Below are 24227 nucleotides of genomic sequence, written 5' to 3'. Positions count from 1 at the left end.
TTGGATTGTGTGAGAAAACTGGAGCACCCGGAGGAGGTCCACGCAGACGGGGGGAGAAGGTGCAAACTTCACACAGACAGTTACCCAAGGCTGGGATCAAACCCAGGTCCCTGGTGTTGTGTGACTGCAGTGCTAACCACTGTGCCACCTTGCCATCCTATGACAGGGGAATTTTAATTTTCCAAACATAGACTACCATAGTGTTAAGGGTTTAGATGGAGGGGAATTTGTTAAGCATGTACAAAAAAGTTTTCTGATTCAGTATGTGGATGTACCTACCAGAGAAGGTGCAAAACTTGACCTACGTTTGGGAAATAAGGCAGGGCAGGTGACTGAGGTGTCTGTGGGGGAGCACTTTGGGGCCAGCGACCATAATTCTATTAGTTTTTAAATAGTGATGGATCTAAAAGTTGAAGTTTAAAATTGGAGCAAGACTAATTTTTATGGTATTAGGCTAGAACTTTCAAAAGCTGACTTGGGCGCAGATGTTCGCAGGTAAAAGGATGGCTGGAAAATGGGAAGCCTTCAGAAATGAGATAACGAGAGTCCAGAGACAGTATATTCCTGTTGGGGTGAAAGGAAAGGCTGGTAGGTATAGGGAATGCAGGATGACTAAAGAAATTGAGGGTTTGGTTAAAAAAAGAACGAAGAATATGTCAGGTATAGACAGGATAGATCAAGTGAATCCTTAGAAAAGTATAAAGGCAGTAGGAGTATACTTAAGCGGGAAATCAGAAGGGAAAAAATGAGACTTTAGACAGCTTTGGCAAATGGAGTTAAGGAGAATCCAAAGCATTCAGGGCAAAAGGGGAACTAAGGAGAGAATAGGGCCCCTCAAAGATCAGCAAGGCAGCCTTTGTGTGGAGCTACAGGAGATGGGGGAAGATACTAAACGTGTATTTTGCATCGGTGTTTACTGTGGAAAAGGATATGGAAGATATAGACTTTAGGGAATAGATGGTGACATCTTGCAAAATATCCAGATTACAGAGGAGGAAGTGCTGGATGTCTTGAAATGGTTAAAGGTGGATAAATCCCCAGGACCTCTCAGGTGTACCCGAGAACTCTGTGGGAAGCTAGAGAAGTGATTGCTGGGCCTCTTGCTGAGATATTTGTATCATCGATAGTCACAGGTGAGGTGCCGGAAGACTGGAGGTTGGCAAACGTGGTGCCACTGTTTAAGAAGGGTGGTAAGGACAAGCCAGGGAACTACAGACCAGTGACCTGATGTCAGTGGTGGGCAAGTTGTTGGAGGGAATCCTGAGGGACAGGATGTACATGTATTTGGAAAGGCAAGGACTGATTAGGGATAGTCAACACGGCTTTGTGCAAACTTGATTGAGTTTTTTGGAAGATATAACAAAGAGGATTGATGAGGGCAGAGCAGTGGACATGATCTATACGGACTTTAGTAAGATGTTCGACCAGGTTCCCCATGGGAGACTGGTTAGCAAGGTTAAATCTCATGGAATACAGGGAGAACTAGCCATTTGGATACAGCACTGGCTCGAAGGTTGAAGACAGGCTGGTGATGGAAGGTTGTTTTTCAGACTGGAGGCCTGTGACCAGTGGAGTGCCACAAGGATCGTTACTGGTTCCTCTACTTTCCATCATTTATATAAATGATTTGAATGTGAGCATATGAGGTATAGTTAGTAAGTTTGTAGATGATACCAAAATTGGAGGTGTAGTGGACAGCGAAGAGGGTTACCTCAGATTACAACATGATCTTGACCAGATGGGTCAATGGGCTGAGAAGTGGCAGATGGAGTTTAATTTAGATAAAGTGAGACGCTACATTTTGGGAAAGCAAATCTTAGCAGGACTTATACACTTAATGGTAAGGTCCTAGGGAGTGTTGCTGAACAAAGAGACCTTGGAGTGCAGGTTCATAGCACCTTGAAAGTGGAGTCGCAGGTAGATAGGATAGTGAAGAAGGCATTTGGTATGCTTTCTTTTATTGGTCAGAATATTGAGTACAGAAGTTGGGAGGTCATATTGCAGCTGTACTGGACATTGGTTAGGCCACTTTTGGAATATTCAATCAATGCTGGTCTCCTTCCTATTGGCAGGATGTTGTGAAACTTGAAAGGGTTCAGAAAAGATTTACAAGGATGTTGCCAGGGTTGGAAGATTTGATCTATAGGGAGAGGTTGAATAGGCTGGGGCTGTTTTGCCTGGAGTGTCAGATGCTGAGAGGTGACCTTATAGAGGTTTATAAAATTATGATGGGCATGCCAGAAATGTCAATTTTCCTGTTCCTCAGATGCTGCCTGACCTGTTGTGCATTTCCACCCCCACTCTAATCTTGACTCTACTCTCTAGCATCTGCAGTCCTCACTTTTGCCTTTCTGTGATAGGTTCTGGACCAGAGCTTTAGTGCATCCTTCAAGTGAAAAACATTCAGCTCTCTACTGAAAGTACAAGCTGGAGCAGAGCAGTGGGCAGTGGGGCGTTTGGAATTGCAGGGGAAACAGTAATGCACTATTTAAGGACTGTAAGAAAAGCAACAGAGAAAGAGGGCAAGTCAAATCTCAAGAATAAATAAAATTGAAAATTTGATTATAGAAAGGGTGGAATAAGAAACTGAGAGGAAAAATAAAAGAATATGAGAGAAACAGTTTTAATTGTAGAGCAAGGAAGAAGGATTGGCATTGCATTGACAATTCCCATGTTGTTAAAAATGTGCTTACACTCACCAGACCTAACTTTCAGTGCAAGTTTAAAATGTAGTTAATATGCAAATATGATGTCAAAATAAAGGGAACTAAGGGAGAAATGATGCTTGTTTAAAGAAAATAATGATGCAACTCATGGCTTAACTGTTAGAAGATGTTGGCCAATTTAGAGTGATAGAGACACAAAGCACGGATACGGACCCTTTGGTCCAACCCGTCATGCCAACCAGATATCCCATATAAATCTAGTCCCATTTTCCACCATTTGGCCCTATCCCTCAAAACTCTTTCTATTCATCTACTCATCCAGATGTCTTTTAAATGCTGTAATTGTACCAGCCTCCACCACTGCCTCTGGCAGCTCATTCCATAGACGCACCACCCTCTGCATGAAAAAGTTGCCCCTTCGGTCCCTTTTATATCTTTCCCCTCTCATCTTAAACCTATGCCCTCTAGACTTGGACTCCCCCACCCCAGGAAAAAGACTATCTATTCACCCTATCCATACCCTCATGATTTTATGAAACTTTATAAGGTCAGTCCTCAGCCTCCGATGCTCCAGGGAAAAAGGACCCAACCTCTCCTTATAGATCAAAACTCCCAACCCTGGCAAAATCCTTGTAATTTTTTTCTGAACCCTTTCAAATTTCACAACATCCTTCCCATAGGAGGGAGACCAGAATTGCACGAAATACTTCAAAATTGGCCGAACTAATGTCCCATACAGCTACTATATGACCTCCACGCTCCTATGCTCAATGCACTGACCATTAGAGGAAAGCATACCAAACTGTTTCTTCACTATCCTATCCACCTGCAACTCCATTTTCAAGGAACTTTGAATCTGCACTCCAAGGTTTCTTTGTTCAGCAACACTCCCCAGGATATGTATTCAGTGCATAAGTCTTGCTATGATTTGCCTTTCCAAAAATGCAGCACCTCACCTTTAACTAAACTAAACTCCATCTGCCACTGCTCAGCCCATTGGCCGATCTGATCAAGGCCAGTTGAATAAGACCATAGAGAAGTATTAGAAATTACTTAACTCATAAATTTGAATAAAATAGTTAAATAAGTAGCTATGGCTGGACAGGTGATGTGCTGTAGCTGTATGATGTGGGAGCTGGCTGATCCCATTGTGAATGGCAGTGACCACATCTGCAGCAAGTGTTGGTTGCTAGAAGAACTCCGGATCAGAGTTGATGATCTGGAATCTGAGCTTCAAACACTGCGGCACATCCGGGAGGGGGAGAGTTACCTGGACGCTTTGTTTCAGAAGGAAGTCACAACTGTTAGATTAAGTAACTCAAATTCAGTTAGTGATCAGGGACAACAGGGTGTGACTGTAAGTGAGGCAGGTAGGGGGATTCTGAGTTCAGGAGTGGAGGAGCCTCAGCCCTTGACCTTGTCCAACAGGTATGAGATTCTTGCTCCCTGCATGGCTGAGGGAAAGGGCTGTGGACAGGATGAGCCAGCTGACCACAGCACCATGGTGCAGAAGGCCATTCAACAGGGGGGAGCAAAAAAACAAGTAGTTGTTATTGGGGATTCTATAATTAGGGGGACAGAGAGTATCCTTTGTGAGCTGGATTGGGAGTCCCGCATGGGGTGTTGCCAGCCCAGTGCCAGTGTGAAGGACATCTCTGAATGGCTTAAAATGATATCGGAGTGGGAGGGAGAGGATCCAGTTGTGGTCCATGTTGGCACTAACACCATCAGGCAAGGCTAAGAAGGAGGACCTGTTTGGGGAGTATCAAGGACTAGGAAGGAAATTGAAGGACAGGTCCTCGAGGGTCATAATCTCTGGATTACTGCCTGAGCCAAGTGCTAATTGGCATCGGGATAAGAAAATTAGGGAAATAAACACGTGGCTAAGAGACTGGTGTGGGAAAGAGGGGTTCCATTTCATGGGATATTGGCATGAGTTTTGGAACCGGGCCGATCTGTGCCAATTGGATAGTCTCCACCTGAACCGATCTGGAACCAGTGTTCTAGCAAACCCGGTCACTGGGAATTTAAACTTGTGAGTCGGGGGGGAAGGGAAAGGGAAAGCTACAGAGATTATGGAGTCAAGTAGAAAGATAAGCAGCAGGTTAGCACGTGCACAGGGTTTAAGTTCAAGGCAGACTAGAAATGAAGCAAAAAGGAAGGATAACTTAGGATATATTACTAGAGATATTGGAAATCGTGAGGATAAGAAAATTAGCATTAAGGTGCTTTACCTGAATGTTCATAGCATTCGTAACAAAGTAGATGAATTAATGGCACAAATCATTGTGAACGATTATGATGTAGTAGGAATCACAGAGACATGGTTGCAGAGTGTTCAGGAGTGGCAGTTAAACATCCAAGGATTTACAACTTATCGAAAAGACAGGGAGGTGGGCAGAGGGGGTGGGGTTGCCTTGTTAGTTAAGAATGAAATCAAATCTATGGGATTGAATGACACAGGGTCAGATGAGGTGGAGTCTGTGTGGGTGAAGTTGAGGAACCACAAAGGCAAAACAAAACCATAACGGGAGTTATGTCCAGAGCTCCTAATATTGGTCAGGACCAGGGGCACAAGATGTCCCAGGAAATAAATAGGGCATGTCAGAAAGGCAAGGTCATGGTGATCATGTGGGATCTTCAATATGTAGGTGGACTGGATGAATAATGTTCTTTGGTGGATCCAAAGAAAGGGAATTCATGGAATGCTTACATGTTGGCTTTTTGGAACAGCTTGTGATTGAGCCCACAAGGGAGCAGGCTATTTTGGACTTAGTGCTATTTAACGAGCCGAACTTTATAAAAGATCTTAAAGTCAGAGAACACTTAGGATGGCAGCAATCATAATATGGTAGAGTCCAGGCAAAATCGGATGAAATGGTGTTACAGTTAAATAAATGTAATTACAGGGGACTGAGAGAGGAACTGACGAAAATCGACTGGAAGCAGAGCCTAGTGGGGAAGACAGTAGAGCAACAATGGCAGGAGTTTTTGGGTGTAATTGAGGACACAGTACAGAGGTTCATCCCAAAGAAAAGAAAGATTATCCGGGGGTGGGGAGTGTTGGGATTAGACAGCCATGGTTGACATAGGAAGTCAGGAAATGTTTCAGAGAAAAAGAGAGATCCTATAAAGTGGCCAAGAGCAGTGGGAAATCAGAAGATTGGGAAGAGTACAAAAACAAACAGAGGATAACAAAGAGAGAAATAAGGAAGGAGAGGACCAAATATGAAGGTAGGCTAGCCAGTAATATGTTTCTGTCAATACATAAGAAACAAACGAGTGGCAAAAGTAGAGATTGGGCCGTTCCAAATTGATGCAGGAAGGCTAGTGCTGGGAGATAAGGAAATAGCTAGAGAACTTAATAAGTACTTCATGTCAGTCTTCACAGTGGAAGACATGAGTAATATCCCAACAATTAAAGGGAGTCGGGGGCTGAGTTGAGTATGGTTGCCATTACAAAAAAGAAAGTGCTAGAAAAGCTAAAAGATTTAAAAATTGATAAATCCCTTGGCCCCAATAGGCTACATCCCAGAGTTCTGAGGGAGGTGGCTAAGGAAATAGCGGAGGTGTTGACTGTGATCTTTCAAAAATCATTGGAGTCAGGGCAAGTCCCAGAAGATTGGGAATTCGCTGTTGTAACCCCCTTGATCAAGAAAGGATCAAGACAAAAGATGGAAAATTATAGGCCGATTAGCCTAACCTCAGTTGTAGCTAAAATTCTAGAATCCATGGTTAAGGATGAGATTTCTAAATTCTTGGAAGAGCAGGGTCGGATTAGAACAAGTCAGCATGTATTTAGTAAGGGGTGGTCGTGCCTGACAAACCTGTTAGAATTCTTTGAAGTGGGAACAAGTAGGTTAGACCAGGGAAACCCAGTGGATGTCATCTATCTAGGCTTCCAAAATGTCTTTGATAAGGTGCCTCACGGGAGGCTGCTGAGTAAGGTGAGGGCCCATGGTGTTTGAGGTGAGCTACTGGCTTGAATTGAGGATTGGCTGTCTAACAGAAGGCAGAGATTTGGGATAGAAGGTTCTTTTTTGGAATGGCAGCTGGTGACAAATAGGGTCCCGCAAGATTCAGTGTTGGGGCCGCAGCTGTTCACTTTATATATTCATGACCTGGATGAAGGGACTGGGAACATTCTGGTGAAGTTCCCCAATGATACAAAGTTAAGTGGGCAGGCAGGTAGTTCTGAGGGGGTGGGGAGGCTGCAGAAGGATTTAGACAGTTTAGGAGAGTGGTCCAGAAAATAGCTGATGAAATTCAATGTGAGCAAATGCACTTGAACTTTGGAAAAAAGATTCCAAACATGGACTGTTTTCTAAACAGTAAGAAAATTCATAAAGCCAAAGTACAAAGGGATCTGGGAGTGCTAGTCTAGGATTCTCTAAAGGTTAACTTGCAGGTTGAGTTCATGATTAAGAAAGCAAATGTAATGCTGTCATTTATCTCAAGAGGGTTGGAATGTAAAAGCAGCAATGTGCTTCTGAGAATTTGTAAAGTTGTAGTTAGGCCCCATTTAGAATACTGTGTCCAGTTTTGGGCCCCACACCTCAGGAAGGACATACTGGCACTGGGGTGTGACCAACAGAGATTCACACGGATATCCCTGGAATGGAAGGCCTTACGTATGATGAACAGCTAACGATCCTGGGATTGTACTCATTAGAGTTTAGAAAGTTGAGGGGAGATCTAATAGAAACTTACAAGATGATGCATGGCTTAGAAAGGGTGGGTGCTGGGAAGTTGTTTCTGTTAGGCGGGGAGACGAGGACCTGTGGGCAGACCCTTAGAATTGGAGGGGGTCAATTTAGAATGGAAATGAGGAGACATTTCTTCAGCCAGAGAGTGGTGGGCCTGTGGAATTCATTGCCACAAACCGCAGTGGAGGCCGGGACATTAAATGTCTTCAAGGCAGAGATTGACAAATTCTTAATCTTGCAAGGAATTAAGGGATACGGGGAGAGTGCGGGTAAGTGGAGTTGAAATACCTGTCAGCCATGATTGAATGGCGGAGTAGACTTGATGGGCCAATTGGCCTTACATTCACTTCTATGTCTTATGGTCTAATGGTCTTATGGTCTAAGGTTCCTTTATACTGTGAGGTAACCTTCTTCACTGTCCACTACACTTATAATTTTGGTGTTATCTGCAAGCTTACTAACTGTACCTCCTATGTTCACATCCAAATCATTTACATAAACGTTGAAAAGCAGTGGACTCAACACCGATCCTTGTAACACACTGCTAGTCACAGGCCTCCAGCCTGAAAAACAATCCTCTACCAAAACCCTCTGTCTTCTACCTTCGAGTCAGTTCAACTTCCAAATGCTAGTTCTCCCTTTATGTCATGTAACCTAACCTTGTGAACCAGTCCACCATGGGGAACCTTGTCGAACACCTTACTATAGATCACGTCTACCACTCTGCTCTCATCAATCCTTTTTGTTACTTCTTCAAAAAACTCTATCAAGTTCATGAGACACAATTTCCTACACACAAAACCATGTTAACTATCCTTAATCAGTCTTTGCCTTTCCAAATACATGTACATCCTGACCCTCAGGATTCCCTCCAACAACTTGCCCGCCACTGACTGTCAGGCTCACCAGTCTATAGTTCCCTGGCTTGTCCTTACCACCTTTCTTAAATAGTGGCATAACATTAGCCAACCTCCAATCCCCCGGCACCTCACCTGTGACCGATGATATATATATCTCGGCAGGAGGCCCAGCAATCACTTCCCTTGCTTCCCACAGAGTTCTAGGGTACACCTGATTAGGTCCCAGGAATTTATCCACCTTAATGAGTTTTAAGATGTTCAGCACCTCCTCCTGTGTAATATGGACATTTTTCAAGATGTCACCATCCATTTCCCTACATTCTATATCTTCCATATCCTTCTTTTCAGTAACCCCAGTGCAAAATACCTGTTTAGTATCCCCCCCATCTCCTGCGACTCCACACATGGGCTGCCTTGCTGATCTTTGAAGGGGCCCCATTGTCTGGGAGAAAGTGAGCAGAGCAGATGCTGGAAATCAGAATTGAGAGTGTGGTGCTGGAAAAGTACAGCCAGTTAGGCAGCATCTGAGGAACAACAGAATCAACGTTTCGGGCATAAGGCCTTTATCAGGAATGAGGCTTGTGGATTGGGGCTGATAGATAAATGGGAGGGGGTAGGTAGCTGGGAAAGCGATAGGCGGATGAAGGTGAAGGAGAAGGTGATAGGTCAGAGTGGGCAGCAATGGATGGGTCCTGAGGGAGGTGCGTCCTATACAAACTCTATCCCTTACTCCCAAATCTTCCGCCTCCACCGCATCGGTTCCCAGGATGACCAATTCCACTTCAGAAAGTCCTAGGTGGCCTCCTTCTTCCACGATCACAACTTCCCTTCCCACATGGTTGGTGATGCCCTCCAGCGCACCTTCTCCACCTCATGTGCCACTGCCCTTGAACCCCACCCCTCCCAACGCAACAAGGACAGAAACCCCCTGGTCCTCACCTTCCACCCCACCAACCTTCGCATGCAATGTATCATCCTTCGCCATTTCCGCCAACTCCAAACGGATCCCACCACCAGAGATATATTTCTCTCCCCACCCCTAGCAGTGTTCTGAAAAGACCATACCCTCCGTGACTCTCTTGTCAGATCCACACCCCCACCAGCCCATACCCCACTCCTGGCACCTTTCCCTGCCATCGCAGGAAATGCAAAACCACTCCCCTCACCTCCATCCAAGGCCCCAAGGGATCCTTCCACATCCATCAGAAATTCACCTGTACCTCTACCAATGTCACCTACTATATTCGTTGCACCCAGTGTGGTCTTCAACATCGGGGAGACAGGATGCCTTCTTGTGGATCATTTCAGAGAACATCTCTGGGACACCCGCACCCATCAACCCCACCGCCCCGTGGCTGAACACTTCAACTCCCTCTCCCACTCCGTCAAGGAAACTCAAGTCTTCGGCCTCCTCCATCGCCAAACTGTTGTCACCTGACACCTGGAGGCGGAACGCCTCATATTCCTGCAACCACTCAGGATAAATGTGGATTTCAACAGCTTCCTCTTATCCCCTCTCCCAAAATTATCGCAATCCCAAGCCTCCAAATTGGCACCGCCCTCCTGACCTGTCCATCACTGCCCCCCCCACCAACCTATCATCTTCTCTCTCACCATCATCCACCTATTCTTTTCCCAGCCACCTCCCCCAACCTCACCCCTCTTCCGATTTATCTATTAGCCCCGACCCACAAGCATCATTCCTGATGAAGGGCCTATGCCCAAAATGTCGATTCCCCTTCACCTCAGCCCCATTGTCTCCATAGTTACCCTTTTGTTCTTAAACCCTTATTCTCTTCAACCCTTGTTGCCAAAGCTATCTCATGTCCCCTTATTGCCCTCCTGATTTCCCTCTTAAATATACTCCTACTGCCTTTATACCCTTCTAAGGATTCACTCGATCTCTGCTGTCTATACCTGACATATGCCTCTTTCTTTTTCTTAACTAAACCCTCAATGTCTTTAGTCATCCAGCATTCCCTGAACCTACCAGCCATCCCTTTCACCCTGACAGGAATATACTTTCTCTGGATTCTTGTTATCTTATTTTTGAATGATTCCCATTTTCCAGCCATCCCTTTACCTACGAACACTTGCCCCCAATCAGTTTTTGAAAGTTCTTGCCTAATACCATCAAAATTACCCTTTCTCCAATTTAGAACTTCAACTTTTAGATCTGGTCTATCCTTTTCCATCACTATTGTAAATCTAATAGAATTATGGTCACTGGCCCCAAAGTGCTCCCCCACTGATACCTCAGTCTCCTGCCCTGCCTTATTTCCTAAGAGTAGGTCAAGTTTTGCACCTTCTCTAGTAGATACATCCACATACGGAATCAGAAAATCTTCTTGTAGACACTTAATAAATTCCTCTCCAACCAAGCCCTTAACACTAGGGCAGTCCCAGTCTATGTTAGAAAGATTAAAATCCCCTACCATGACCACCCTACTATTCTTACAGATAACTGAGGTCTCCTGACAAATTTGTTTCTCAATTTCCCACTGACTATTATGGGGTTTATAATACCATCCCAATAAAGTGATCATCTCTTTCTTATTTCTCAGTTCCACCCAAATAACGTCCCTGAATGTATTCCCAGGAATACCTTCCCTAAGTACAGCAATAATAACTATCCCTTATCAAAAATGCCATTCCCCCTCCTTTCTTGCCCCCCCCCCCCACCCTTTTCTATCCTTCTTATAGCATTTGTTTCCTGGAACATTAAGCTGCCAGTCCTTTCCATCACTGAGCCACATCTCTGTAATTGCTATGATATCCCAGTCCCATATTCCCAACCATGCCCTGAGTTAATCTGTCTTCTCTGTTCAGCCTCTTACATTGAAATTAATGCAATTTATCAATCCTACCTCCTCCTCTGCTTTGTTCTTGCTTGCGCTGACTGTTTGACTTACTCATTTTTTCAACTGTGTCATTCTCAACTGCTCTCTTTTCTCACTATTTCCCTGGGTCACATCCCCCAACATCGCCCCCCACCCCCCATCGTAATAGTTTAAATTCTCCTGAGCAGCTCTAGCAAATCTCCCTGCCCATATATTATTTAGGCACAATCCATCCTTCTTATACAGGTCACTTCTAACCTGGTAGAGATTCCAATGATCAAAAAATGTAAACCCTTCTCCCCTGCACCAGCTCCTCAGCCACATATTAATCTGCTCTATCCTTCTATTCCTACCCTCACTAGATTGTGGCACCAGGAGTAATCCAGATATCACTACCCTCGAGGACCTCCTTTTTAAATTCCTGCTTAACATCCTACATTCTCCCTTCAGAACCTCAACCTTTTCCCTTCCTCTGTCGTTAGTTCCAATGTGTATAATAACCTCCTGATGGTCCCATTCCTCTTTGAGGATATTCTGCATGCTCTTTGAGACATCCTTGATCCTGACACCAGGGAGGCAACACACCATTCCTTATGTCTCACTGTTGGCTGCAAAAACACCTGGCTATGCCTCTAACTAGAGAATCTCCTGTCACAATCATACCCCTCCTGACATACCCCTCCTGACATACCTCTCCTGACATACCTCTCCTGACATTAGACAGTCTTGGTACCAGAAACTTGGCTGTTTGTGCTACATTCCCTTAAGAGTCCATCACTCCCTACATTTTCCAAAATAGCATGCTTGTTTGAGATGGGGATAGCCACAGGAGACTCCTGCACTACCTGCCTCTCTCTCCTACCTTTCCTGGCGGTAACCCATTTACAGAACCCACCTGTATCTTCAGTTTATCTCCCTTCCAAAACTTCCATCTATCACATCCCCTGGCTCCTGTAAATTCCTCATTGCCTAGAACTGCAGCTCCAATCAATCCATGCAATATAATAGGATTCACAACCAAACACACTTCCTGCAGACATAATCATCAGGAACATGGAATCTCTCCCTAAGCTCACACATCCAACAGGAAGAGCCCATCACTCTACTAAAAGCCTTCTTTGCACCTTAACAAACTACAGACCCAGAAAATAGCACAGATGTACTGCTCTAAAAAATACTGCTCCAGGCTAATTTAGTACCTATATTTCCTATTTTTAAAGTTTAATCAAGAGACATCTCAGTAAAAACATATAATCAAAAATAACCCACTCTATTCACTATTGTAGATTTTTAAAAGCAAAAATAGCAACTTAGCTGCTCCTCTGCTGTGATCCTCACACACAGGTTTCTGCTTCTAGGACTGGTAGTGGAGTCCACGACACCAGACCCTACTAGCCTGGTCCAAGATTGCCACCCAGATCCGTACAGTTTCATTCATCTGGATGAATGTCGAGCAGTGTAGGAAGCAGGTCAGTGAAAGAGTGAGTGTCATTATCTTATCTCTACTATCTCACACTCACTCTATCTCTGATAATGCATTCACTTCCCACCAAGACATTTGGCTTATCACTCCAGAATTGCATGCAATATCTTCCCTCACTCGTTACTCCCAACACCCACCCTACCCAGACTACCCACACAACTAACCCAGTGTTGCCTATTCTCACTCAGAATACTTGATCACATTTCCCCCACCTGTAACCCCATTTACTTTCATCTCACTCAATTCCTCACTACCTCTCAGCCCAGGAGAAAACGTTATTATAAGGGAGAATGAGACAAGATAGTGGTATCATGTTGCTCTGAGCAACATGTCCACCTCTGACTGGTGACTGCTGACAATTGTAACAAACTGCCTGGCTTTGTGCCTACACCAAAATGCAAGGCAGGGGAAGGCAGAAAGCTGAGAGCATCCAAGTAGGTGCAAGGCAATTGAGCAATAGGAGAGCAAACAAGCAGCCCTGAGATGTAGCCTGTTCCAATCTGTGAGATGAATGCCACTGTGTGTGCCATGTTCACGTGCAGCAGCATTGCAGTGAGAGCTGCTGGCGCACTCCAGAGAGCAGCTCTGAGATAAGAAGTGTACTGTCAGTGGATCAGAGATATGCCATGAGGGTACACAGACGAGAGTATGTGTTAGATGCCAATGTGCAAAGATATGATGGGAATTCTATGTTAATAAGTGTGATAACAAGCAATCATCACCATTGATAGGCATTTCGCTGTTCCCCACCAAAAGCCTCTGGAAAATGAAATAAGTTGCTACTGACATTAAGAAAAGCCTCACTGGACTTCTCACTGATTTCTCATTATAGCCCACATTGTCCAGGACTTGAAGGTTCCACCCATTGTAATTATTCCAATCGCTCCAAACACTGAAGGATAGAGAGATGTATTGAGAAATCTTGAATAACATTACAGCAAGTTAGAAGCTACATGTAAAAACTGAAATTTTAAAGGTAAAAGTCAACATTGCATAAAATGCAAGACAGTTTCACTATTAATTCCTCTTTTTAATGTGCTTTGACATCAGCCTTGGAAACCCAAAGATATTCAACAATTTCTTTTTGGTTCAGCAGGAGTAAGAGTGGGAGCAGCCTACAGTGGCCTGATGGGAAGGTGAATCACTGATTTAAAAACTTATCATGAGCGTTGGGGCCTTCCATTTTTAGTTCATACAACATAGAACATCGTAGCGCAGTACAGGCCATTCGGACCTCAATGTTGCACCATCCTGTGAAATCAATCTGAAGCCTATCTATCCTACACTGTTCCATTCTCGCCCATATGCATATTCAATGACCATTTAAATGCCCTTAAAGTTAGTGAGTCTACTACCGTCGCAGGCAGTGCGTTCCACATCCCTACTACTCTCTGAGTAAAGAAACTACCTCTGACATCTGTCCTACATCTATCACCCCTCAATTTAAAGCTATGTCTCCTCATGTTAGCCATCATCATCCAAGGAAAAAAGGCTCTCACTGTCCCCCTATCTAACCCTTTGATTATCTTATATGTCTCAAGTCCCTCAGCCTTTCCTCATAACACTTTCCCTCCGTACCAGGCAACATTCTAGTAAACCTCTTTTGCACCCTTTCCAAAGCTTCCACATCCTCCCTATAATGCGGTGACCAGAACCGAGATCTCTTTACTCATCTACACTACCAAGAATCTTACCATTAGCCAAGTACTCTGCATTCCTGTTACTTCTTCCAAAGTGAATCACCTCACACTTTTCCGCATTAAATTCCATTTTCCACCTCTCAGCTCAGTTCTGCAGCTTATCTATGTCTCTCTGTAACCTACAACATCCTTCATCACTACCAAACAACTCCACCGACCTTAGTGTCATCTGCAAATTTACTAACCCATCCTTCTCTGCCTCATCCAGGTCATTTATAAAAGTGACAAAGACCAGTGCACCCAAAACAGATCCTTGTCGTATATCACTAGTAACTGATCTCCAAGATGAACATTTCCCATCAACCAACACCCTCTGTCTTCCTTCAGCTAGCCAATTTCTGATCCCAGAATGCAAAATCACCCTCAATCCCAAGCCTCCGTATTTTGTGCAATAGCCTACCATGAGAACCTTATCAAATGCCTTACTGAAATCCATATAAACCGCATCGACCACTTTATCCTCATCCACCTGTATCGTCATCATCTCAAAGAATTCAATAAGGGTTGTGACGCACAACCTACCCTTCACAAAACTGTGTTGATTATCCCTAATCAACTTATTTATTTCTAAATGATTATAAATCCTATCTCTTATAACCCTTTCCAACACTTTTCCCACAGGTCTATTATTTCCAGAGTTGTCTCTACTTCCCTTCTTGAACAAGGGAACAACATTTGCTATCTCCCAGTCTTCTGGCACTATTCCTGTAGACAATGATGACATAAATATCAAAGCCAAAGGCTCTGCAATGTCCTCTCTGGCTTCCCAGAGAATCCGAGGATAAATCCCATCCCAGCGTCCCAGGGGACTCATCTATTTTCACACTTCCCAGAACTGCTGACACCTCCTCCTTATGAACTCAATCCCATCGGGTCTAGTAGCCTGTATCTCAGTATTCTCCTCGACTACACTGTCTTTTACTAGTGTGAATACTGATGAAAAGTATTCATTTAGCACTTCCCCTATCTCCTCTGACTCCAGGCACCACTTCCCACTATTACCCTTGATTGGCCCTAATTTTTCTCTAGTCATTCTTTTATTCCTGATATACCTATAGAAAGCCTTAGGGTTTTACTTGGTCCTATCCACCAACAACTTCTCATGTCCCCTCCTGGCTCTTCTTAGCTCTCTCTTTAGGTCTTTCCTGGCTAAATTAGACCTCTCAAGTGGCCTGATTGTGCCATCACATCTCATCCTAACATAATCCTTCTTCTTCCTCTTGACAAGAGATTCAACTTCCTTAGAAAATCACGGCTCCTGTGCTTGACAACGTCCTCCCTGTCTGATCGGTACATACTTATCAAGGACACGTGGTAGCTGTACCTGGGACTTTGTTGTTGTGGCCATTTCGGATAAAGCTGGGACAGGAATAGTTGTTGCAGGTTTTAGGATTTAGATGTTTCAGTGAGAACAGAGAAGATGGTAAAAGAGGGGGTGGTGTGGCATTGCGATGAGGAAAAGGTAGCAAAGATAACTCTGGATAGGAGCAAGAGTAACAGGGTAGTTGTTATGGGGGAACTTTAACTTTCCAAATATTGACTGGAAATACTACAGTTCAAGTACTTTAGGGGATTCGTTTTTGTCCAATGTCTGCAGGATGGTTTCCTGATACAGTATCTAGACAAGCCAACAGGGGTTAGGCCACATTGAATTTGTTACTGGGTAATGAAACTGGCCAGGTGTTAGCTTTGGAAGTAGGTGGATGAGGGTAAAGCAGTTGATGTGGTGTATGGATTTTAGTAAGGCATTTGATAAGGTTCCCCATGGTAGGCTATTGCACAAAATATGGAGGCATGGGATTTAGGCTGATTTAATGGTTTGGATCAGAAATTGGCTAGCAGAAAGAAGACAGAGGGTGGTGGTTGATGGAAAATGTTCATCCAGGAGTTCAGTTACTAGTGGTGTACTGCAAGGATCTGTTTTGGGGCCACTGCTGTTTGTCATTTTTATAAATGACCTAGATGAGGGCGTAGAAGGATGACACTAAGGTTGGTGGAGTTGTGGATAGTGCTGAAGGATGTTGTAGGTTACAAAGGGACATAGATAAGCTGCACAGCTGGGCTGAGAGGTAGCAAGTGGAGTATAATGCAGAAACGTGTGAGGTGATTCACTTCAGAAGGAGCAACAGGAATAAAGAGTACTGGGCTAATGATAAGATTGTTGGTAGTGTCGATGAGCAGAGAGATCTCGGTGTCCATGTGCATCGATTCCTGAAAGTTAACAACCCTATCAACCTGGGTGTCAAGGCGGCATTCGGTGTGTTAGCTTTCATTGGTAGAGGGATTGAGTTTTGGAGCCACCGGGTCATGCTACAGCTGTACAAAACACTGGTGCGGCTGCACTTGGAGTATTGCGTATAGTTCTGGTCACCGCATTATAGGAAGGATGTGGAAGTTTTGGAAAGGGTGCAGAAGAGATTTACTAGGATGTTGCCTGGTATGGAGGGAAGGTCTTATGAGGAAAGGCTGAGGGACTTGAGGCTGTTTTCATTAGAGAGAAGAAGGTCGAGAGGTGATTTACTTGAGAGATATAGAATAGTCAAACAGTTAGATAGAGTGGATAGTGAGAGCTTTTTTCCTCGGATGGTGATGGCTAGCATGAGGAGACATAGCTTTAAATTGAGGGGTGATAGATATAGGACAGATGTCAGAGGTAGGTTCTTTACTCAGAAAGTAGTAAGGATGTAGAATGCACTGCCTGCAACAGTAGTAGATTCACCAACTTCCAGGGCATTTAAATGGTCATTGGATAAATATATGGATGAGAATGGAGTAGTGTAGGTTAGATGGGCTTCAGATTTGCTCCACAGGTCAGTGCAACATCGAGGGCTGAAGGGCCTGTAACTGTACTGTTCTGTGTTCTATGTTCTGTGTAAATGTAGGTTTCATTTTGAAAAGGTGAGCAGCAGTATCTGGAAGGTACCTTCATTTTACCAATATCACAGAATTACAATCTTAAGTAAAACAAATAATTTACAGCAACATAGCTTGCATGTCATAGATTGGTGATCTGCTTTCTTTGAAGTCACAATAAAGATCAGCGGTGAGAAATTGGGATTATTATCTTGTGTGCTTTGTATGAGAGCCCTTTGAGATCCAAAATAGCATCTGCAATGCACATATGCACTTGGAAGGAGAATGATGCCAGGCACCACATTCAGATTTGGTGTTTTGCATGCATGCAGTGAACATTCACCATTGGATGGAGCAGGTAGAATGTCTCACTATTTGACATCAATAGCCACACCCACTCTCCACATTGCATGCATTCAGCTGCAGAAAGGAGCCTTTATTAATAATCTTTTAAGCAATCAGCAACCAGTTGCAGCTGGTTGCTGGTTGGTTTTTCTGTCTGTTGCTGCAATTCTACAACTTGTGATTTCTATAATTACTTCAACTTCTAGAGGCCTACAGGAAGTGTTACTGCAGTGCTAAAAAAGCTTATGCTGACTTAAGGGTTTGATCAACATTAATCCCTCCCAGCATATAGTGCTCAGCTATAGATTTCCTTTGGATCCTAACATAACTTAGAGAATCAACGGACAGCACAAATGTTACTGTTTGAGAATGGAGTAGATGGGGTGTGGGGTGTTGGTATAGAGGCCGGTAAGGTTGGAGCTAAAAGCCTAGAAAGACACTCCGCAAGAGACAATATTAGGCCTTGAGTATTCAGCAAGAAATTCTCCAAACAGAATCTCATGGAGAAGTGATCAATGATCTAGAACATAGTACATACAACACAATACAGGACCTCTGGGCCTCAATGTTGTGACAACCTTTTATCCTACTTTAAGATCAAACTAACCTACATACCTTTATTGTACTATCATCCATGTGCCTATCAAGTCATTTAGATGTCCCTGATATATCTGACTCCCTACCACCACTGGCAGTGCATTACACACACCCACCATTCTCTGCATAAAGAACCTACCCCTGACATCTCCCCTGTACCTTCCTCCAGTCACCTTAAAATTATGCCCCCCTCATGATAGCCATTTGCGCCCTGGAAAAACACTTCCATGCTATTTATGCCTCTCATCATCTTGTATACCTCTGTCAAGTAACCTCTCAACCTTCTTCGCTCCAATGAGAAAAGCTCTAGCTCTCTCAACCTTTCTTCATAAGACATGCCCTCCAGTCCAGGCAGCATCCTGGTAACTCTCCTCTGTATTCTGTCTAAAGCTTCCACATCTTTCCTATAACAAGGCAACCAGAACTGAACACAATATTCCAAGTGTGGTCTAACCAGGACTCTATAGAGCTGCAGCTTATCCTTGTGGCTCTTAAACTCAACCCCCCTGCTAATGATAGCTAACACATCATATGCCTTCTTAACAACCCTATCAATTTGGGTAGAGACAAAAAAAACTGCATATGCTGGAATCCAAAGTAGACAGGCAGGAAGCTGGAAGAATACAGCAAGTCAGGCAGCATCAGGAAGTGGAGAAGTTGACATTCCAGGTGTAACTCTTCTTCAAGACTGGGGATGGGTGTAGGGAGAGCTGTGGATAAAGGGGTAGGCAGGGGCAGGGTAGTGAAGTGGAGATAGGTGAAGACAGGTAGATGGTACTACCTGGTTGGTCAATGGGAGGAATGAATCCAGTAGGCGACTGGAGGAGTGGAAGGGAGGGGGAGGGGCTGGAAAGGGAGTCAGGGGATGGGGATGGAGGTTATTTGAAATTGGAGAACTCAGTGTTGAGTCCTCCGGGCTGTAGGCTGCACAGGCAGAAGATGAGGTGTTGTCCCTCCAATCTGAGGTTTAGTTCATTGTGGCTATGGAGGACGACGAGGATGGTCATGTCGGAAAAGGATTGGGAAGGGGAATTAAAATGGGCGGTGGCTGGGAGGTCAGGTTGGTCTCTCTGGACCCCGGCTGTGATGCTTGGTGAATCTGTTCCCCAAGTTTATGCTTGGTCTCTCCGAAGTAGAGAAGACCATCTCGGGAGCACCTGATACAGTAAAGTCGGTTGGAGGAGAAGCAGGTGAACCTTTGTCTCACCTGGAAGGACTGTTTGGAGCCCTGGAAAGAGGTGAGGAGGTGATGTGCCGGCAGGTTTTTCATTTTTTCTGGTTGCAGGCAAAGGTATCTGGGGGTTTGGGGGAGTCGGTAGGAAGAGTGGCGTAAACTAAGAATTGTTGAAGGGAACGGTCCTTGTGGAAGGCAGAGAGGGGTGGCAAGGGGAAGATGTTCTTGGTGGTTGGGTCTTGTTGGAGTTGGCGGAAATGTTAAAGGATGACACATTGGATGCAGAGACTGGTGGAGTGGTAGTTGAGGACAAGGGGGACTCTGTCTTTAATGCGTGGAGTGGGGAGGTTTAGAGCAGTGGAATGGGGAATATAGGTGGTGTGGTGAAGGGCTGTCTGGATGACAGAGTGGGGGAAGCACATTGTTCAAAATAGGTGGACATCTGGGATGCTTGGCGGTGAAATGTCTCCTCATCTGAGCAGATGCGGCAGAGGGAGAGGAATTGGGAGAATGGGATGGAGTTCTTGCAAGATACTGTGTGGGAGGAGGTGTAGTCTAGGTAGTTATGGGAGTCTGTCTGGGTTTATAGTAAACACCATCTGGAGATGGGAATGAAGAGGTTAAGAAAGAGGAGAAAGTGTCCGGGATGGACCAAGTGAATTCGAGGGTGGAGTGTAAGTTGTGGGCGGAGTCAATGAACTCCTTCAGTCCAGCCTGCAAGCAGGATGCTGCACCGATGCAGTCATCATCGATGTAATGGTGGAAGAGCTGGGGTACGGTGCCTGTGTAAGTACTGAAGAGGGACTGTTCGAAATATCCGACAAAGAGGCAGGTGTATCTGGGGTCCATCCATGTGCCCATGGCCACCCCCTTGATTTGGAAGAAATGGGAGGACTTAAAGGAAAAGTTATTGAGAGTGAGGACCGGTTCAGAGAGGTAGTGGAAGGTATTGTGGAGGGGGATTGGATGGGTCTGTTGGAGAAGGAGAAATGGAGCGTCTGGAGGCTATCCTTGTGAGGTATGAATGTGTATAAGGACGGCATGTCCATAGTGAAGACAAGGCACTGGGGGCTGTGGAACTGGAAGATACTGAAGAGATGGAGGGCATGGTTGTGTCATGGATGTAGGTGGGAAGTGTTGGAACCAAGGGGGAGAGGATGGAGTTGAGGTAGGATGAGATGAGTTTGGTGCGGCAGGATCATGCCGAGACGATGGGTCAGCTGGGGTATAATTGGACTTGTGGATCTCGGGGAGTAGGCAGTGCAGGGCTGGGGGACACTGAGATTGGAGGCAGTGGAGGGGAGATCACCTGAGGCAATGAGGGCACACACAGTAAAAGTGATTTCGGCATGATAGGTCGCAGTGGGTTTTTGGGCAAGGGAGAGGTAGGACGTGATGTCGGAGAGTTGGCATTTGGCATCTGCAACATAGAGGTCCCTTCTCCAGACTACCACCGCCCCACCTTTGTCAGCAGATTTGATTGTTGGTACAGAGCGAGTGGAGTGCTGCACATTTGGAGGGGGGTGAGGTTGGAGTGGGTGAGGGGGGTGGATAAATTGAGGCGGCTGATGTCGCGTTGGCAGTCGGCAATGAAGAGGTCTAAGGCAAGTACAGGTTTGGAGAAAGGGTGATGAAGTGGCAGAGGAAGGTTGGAGGTGGGAGAAGGGGTCCTTAGAGGAAGGTTGGAGGTGGGAGAAGGGGTCCTCAGAGGAAGGTTGGGAGTTTTTGTCAAAGAAGGAGGCCCAGAGGCAGTGGAAGAAGAGCTCCCCGTCATGGTGGATCTGGAATTTGTTGAGGTGGGGATTTGAGCCCTTTCCTGAGGGTGGACCATTTGGTCTCACAGAGTTCAAGGTCTAGGGGGGATAGTGAATATATAGCAAGGCTCACAGGTGGGGTTTTGGATGGAAGGGGTCCTGATGGGCTGAAGCAGGGGAGGGGGAAGGGTGATGGCATGTGGTGGGTGAGGATTGGATGAGGTGTAGTGGGAGCTAGTGAATGTGGGAGAGAAGGGAGATTGGGAGGAGAATGGGGTGAGGTTGTGGGAAGGGATGCAGGAGGGATGAGGTGAAGAGGAAGATATGGAGGGGTAGGGTGTATTGTGGGCATGGATGGGTGTGGAGGGAGAGCTACTTTGTGCTTGCAGGTTGCAGGTTGGCAGTAGGACCCAGGGGTTACCCTGGGAAATATAATCCGTGTCTTGGTTGCAGAGTGGGCAGAGCTGGAAGTGGAGGCAGAAGCTGGAGGGAAATCAAGGCCAGTCTGAGTGCTGTTATTGGCAGAATCCACAGCAGCGTTGCAGGTGTTTGGACACTTCTCACCTACATCGATGACATCAACCATGACCTTCCTCTTCAGTAACTTCCAGTTCCCTGACCGCCAGTGCTTTATCTTCACTATGGGTGGCAATGTTGAGGGATTTATGTACCCAAAGATCCCCCTGTTCCTCCACACTGCCAAGAATCCTGCCGTTAACCCTGTATTCTACATTCAAATTTAACTTCCAAAATGAATCGCTTCACACTTTTCCAGGTTGAACATGATCTGCCTCTTCACAGCCCAGCTCTTTATCCTGTCGATGTGCTGTTGCAACCTACAACAGCTCTCCACACTATCCATAACTCTACCAACCTTCATGTTATCAGCAAACTTACTAACCCACCCTTTCACTTCCTCATCCAAGTCATTTATAAAATCAGAAAGAGCAGAGGTCCCAGAAGAGATCCCTGCAGAACATCATTGGTTACCGAGCTCCAGGCTGAGTATGTTCCATTTACCCCACTCTCTGTCTTCTATAAGCCAGCCAAGCCTGTATCCAGACTGACAGATTTCTCTGTATCCCATTACACCTTACTTTCTAAATGAGCCTACTATGGGGAACCTTATCAAACGTCTTGCTGAAATCCATACACACCACATCCTAACCTTCATCAATGTGTTTTGTCACATCCTCAAAGAATTCAATACTGTTTGTGAGGCATGACCTGCCCCTCACAAAGGGGTAAAAACAATGACTGCAGATGCTGGAAACCAGATTCTGGATTAGTGGTGCTGGAAGAGCACAGAAGTTCAGGCAGCATCCAAGAAGCTTCGAAATCAACGTTTCGGGCAAAAGCCCTTCAACAGGAATAAAGGCAGTGAGCCTGAAGCGTGGAGAGATAGGCTAGAGGAGGGTGGGGGTGGGGAGAAAGTAGCATAGAGTACAATGGGTGAGTGGGGGAGGGGATGAAGGTGATAGGTCAAGGAGGAGAGGGTGGAGTGGATAGGTGGAAAAGGAGATTGGCAGGTCGGACAAGTCCGGACAAGTCATGGGGACAGTTACTGAGCTGGAAGTTTAGAACTAGGGTGAGGTGGGGGAAGGGGAAATGAGGAAACTGTTGAAGTCCACATTGATGCCCTGGGGTTGAAGTGTTCCGAGGCGGAAGATGAGGCGTTCTTCTTCCAGGCGTCTGGTGGTGAGGGAGCGGCGGTGAAGGAGGCCCAGGACCTCCATGTCCTTGGCAGAGTGGGAGGGGGGGTTGAAATGTTGGGCCACGGGGCGGTTTGGTTGATTGGTGCAGGTGTCCCTGAGATGTTACCTAAAGCACTCTGCTAGAGGCACCCAGTTTCCCCAATGTAGAGGAGACCACATCGGGAGCAACGGATACAATAAATGATATTAGTGGATGTGCAAGTAAAACTGTGATGGATGTGGAAGGCTCCTTTAGGGCCTTGGATAGAGGTGAGGGAGGAGGTGTGGGCGCAGGTTTTACAGTTCCTGCGGTGGCAGGGGAAGGTGCCAGGATTGGAGGGTGGGTTGTTTGGGGGCGTGGACCTGACCAGGTAGTCACGGAGGGAACGATCTTTGCGGAAGGCAGAAAGGCGTGGGGAGGGAAATATATCCCTGGTAGTGGGGTCTGTTTGGAGCCTTCCACATCCACCAAAGTTTTACTTGCACATCCACTAATATCCTCATAAATGACAATGTCCCTCTCAGTAGTGAATACTGAAGCAAAGTATTCATTAAGTACCTCCCTAACTCCTCCAACTCTAGGCACAAGTTCCCTCCACTATCCCTGATTGAACATACCCTCACTCTGGCCATTCTCTTGTTCTTTTTGTTATGTTCACATTTCAGTCAGGACACCACAACTGAAGCTGCTGTGACTGCTGTCCTTTCAGGCTGGAGATATTTGCGCCATTTTGTAATTTTCCACTCACTTTTGCGGAAAGGAGTTACTGAGGCTGTCTGTTCATTTTCGATTCATTCATTCATTCAGACTTGAGGGGAACAGTGCAGTCAGTAGGATGTAGCATTTTGAAGATCCATTCCTTGGCCTTGATTACTGAAATGGGATTTGGCTCATGATATTGACTATTATCTGTTCCCACCACTTCTTGAGTGTGTGTTTGGAGGGCATATTACCTTCTGCAGTTATAACACATCTCTCTTCCCTTCCAGCTCCTTCACCTTCAGTACAGAATTACAAAAAGCTTGGTACCTACTTTGTAATGTTGTGCAATTACACATTTTTCCCAGGTCAGGATATTTTCAACAACTCCCAGGACCTGATCCACCTCCCATTCAGAGGGGCAGGCTAGCTAGAAAGAGTTCATGTTACCCTTAAATGGTAGGAATCACTCATTATATTGGCTCTGTGGTGATGAAGAGCATGGTAGGTGTTGACTTGTCACAGAGATTATGGAAATAAGCAGCCAACAAAAAAGGGTGCAACTAATTACACATTATCATCGCTAGTCCCATTTCAGAGAGTTTCAATTTAGACACTTAGATCTTAATATTTCCTGACATGAGTTCATAGCTTGACAATATTATGAATATTTTTGAATGCTTCCTGAAAAAAATCATCCATTCCTTTGTGTTCAACAAACTACAGAACTTGACGATGTGGTACCCACTTCAAAGGTTTTATATGGTGACCCTGCCTGGGTAACTTGCTGAGTAAGTATCTCAGATAACTGAGATATTATAACTGGTCACGACTGAGTTTGGATGTAGTTTGGGT

Source organism: Chiloscyllium punctatum, chromosome 3 (assembly GCF_047496795.1).
Source record: "Chiloscyllium punctatum isolate Juve2018m chromosome 3, sChiPun1.3, whole genome shotgun sequence".
NCBI classification, from domain to species: domain Eukaryota; kingdom Metazoa; phylum Chordata; class Chondrichthyes; order Orectolobiformes; family Hemiscylliidae; genus Chiloscyllium; species Chiloscyllium punctatum.
The sequence above is the reverse complement of the archived record's forward strand: the minus strand, read 5'-3'. Positions refer to the sequence as shown.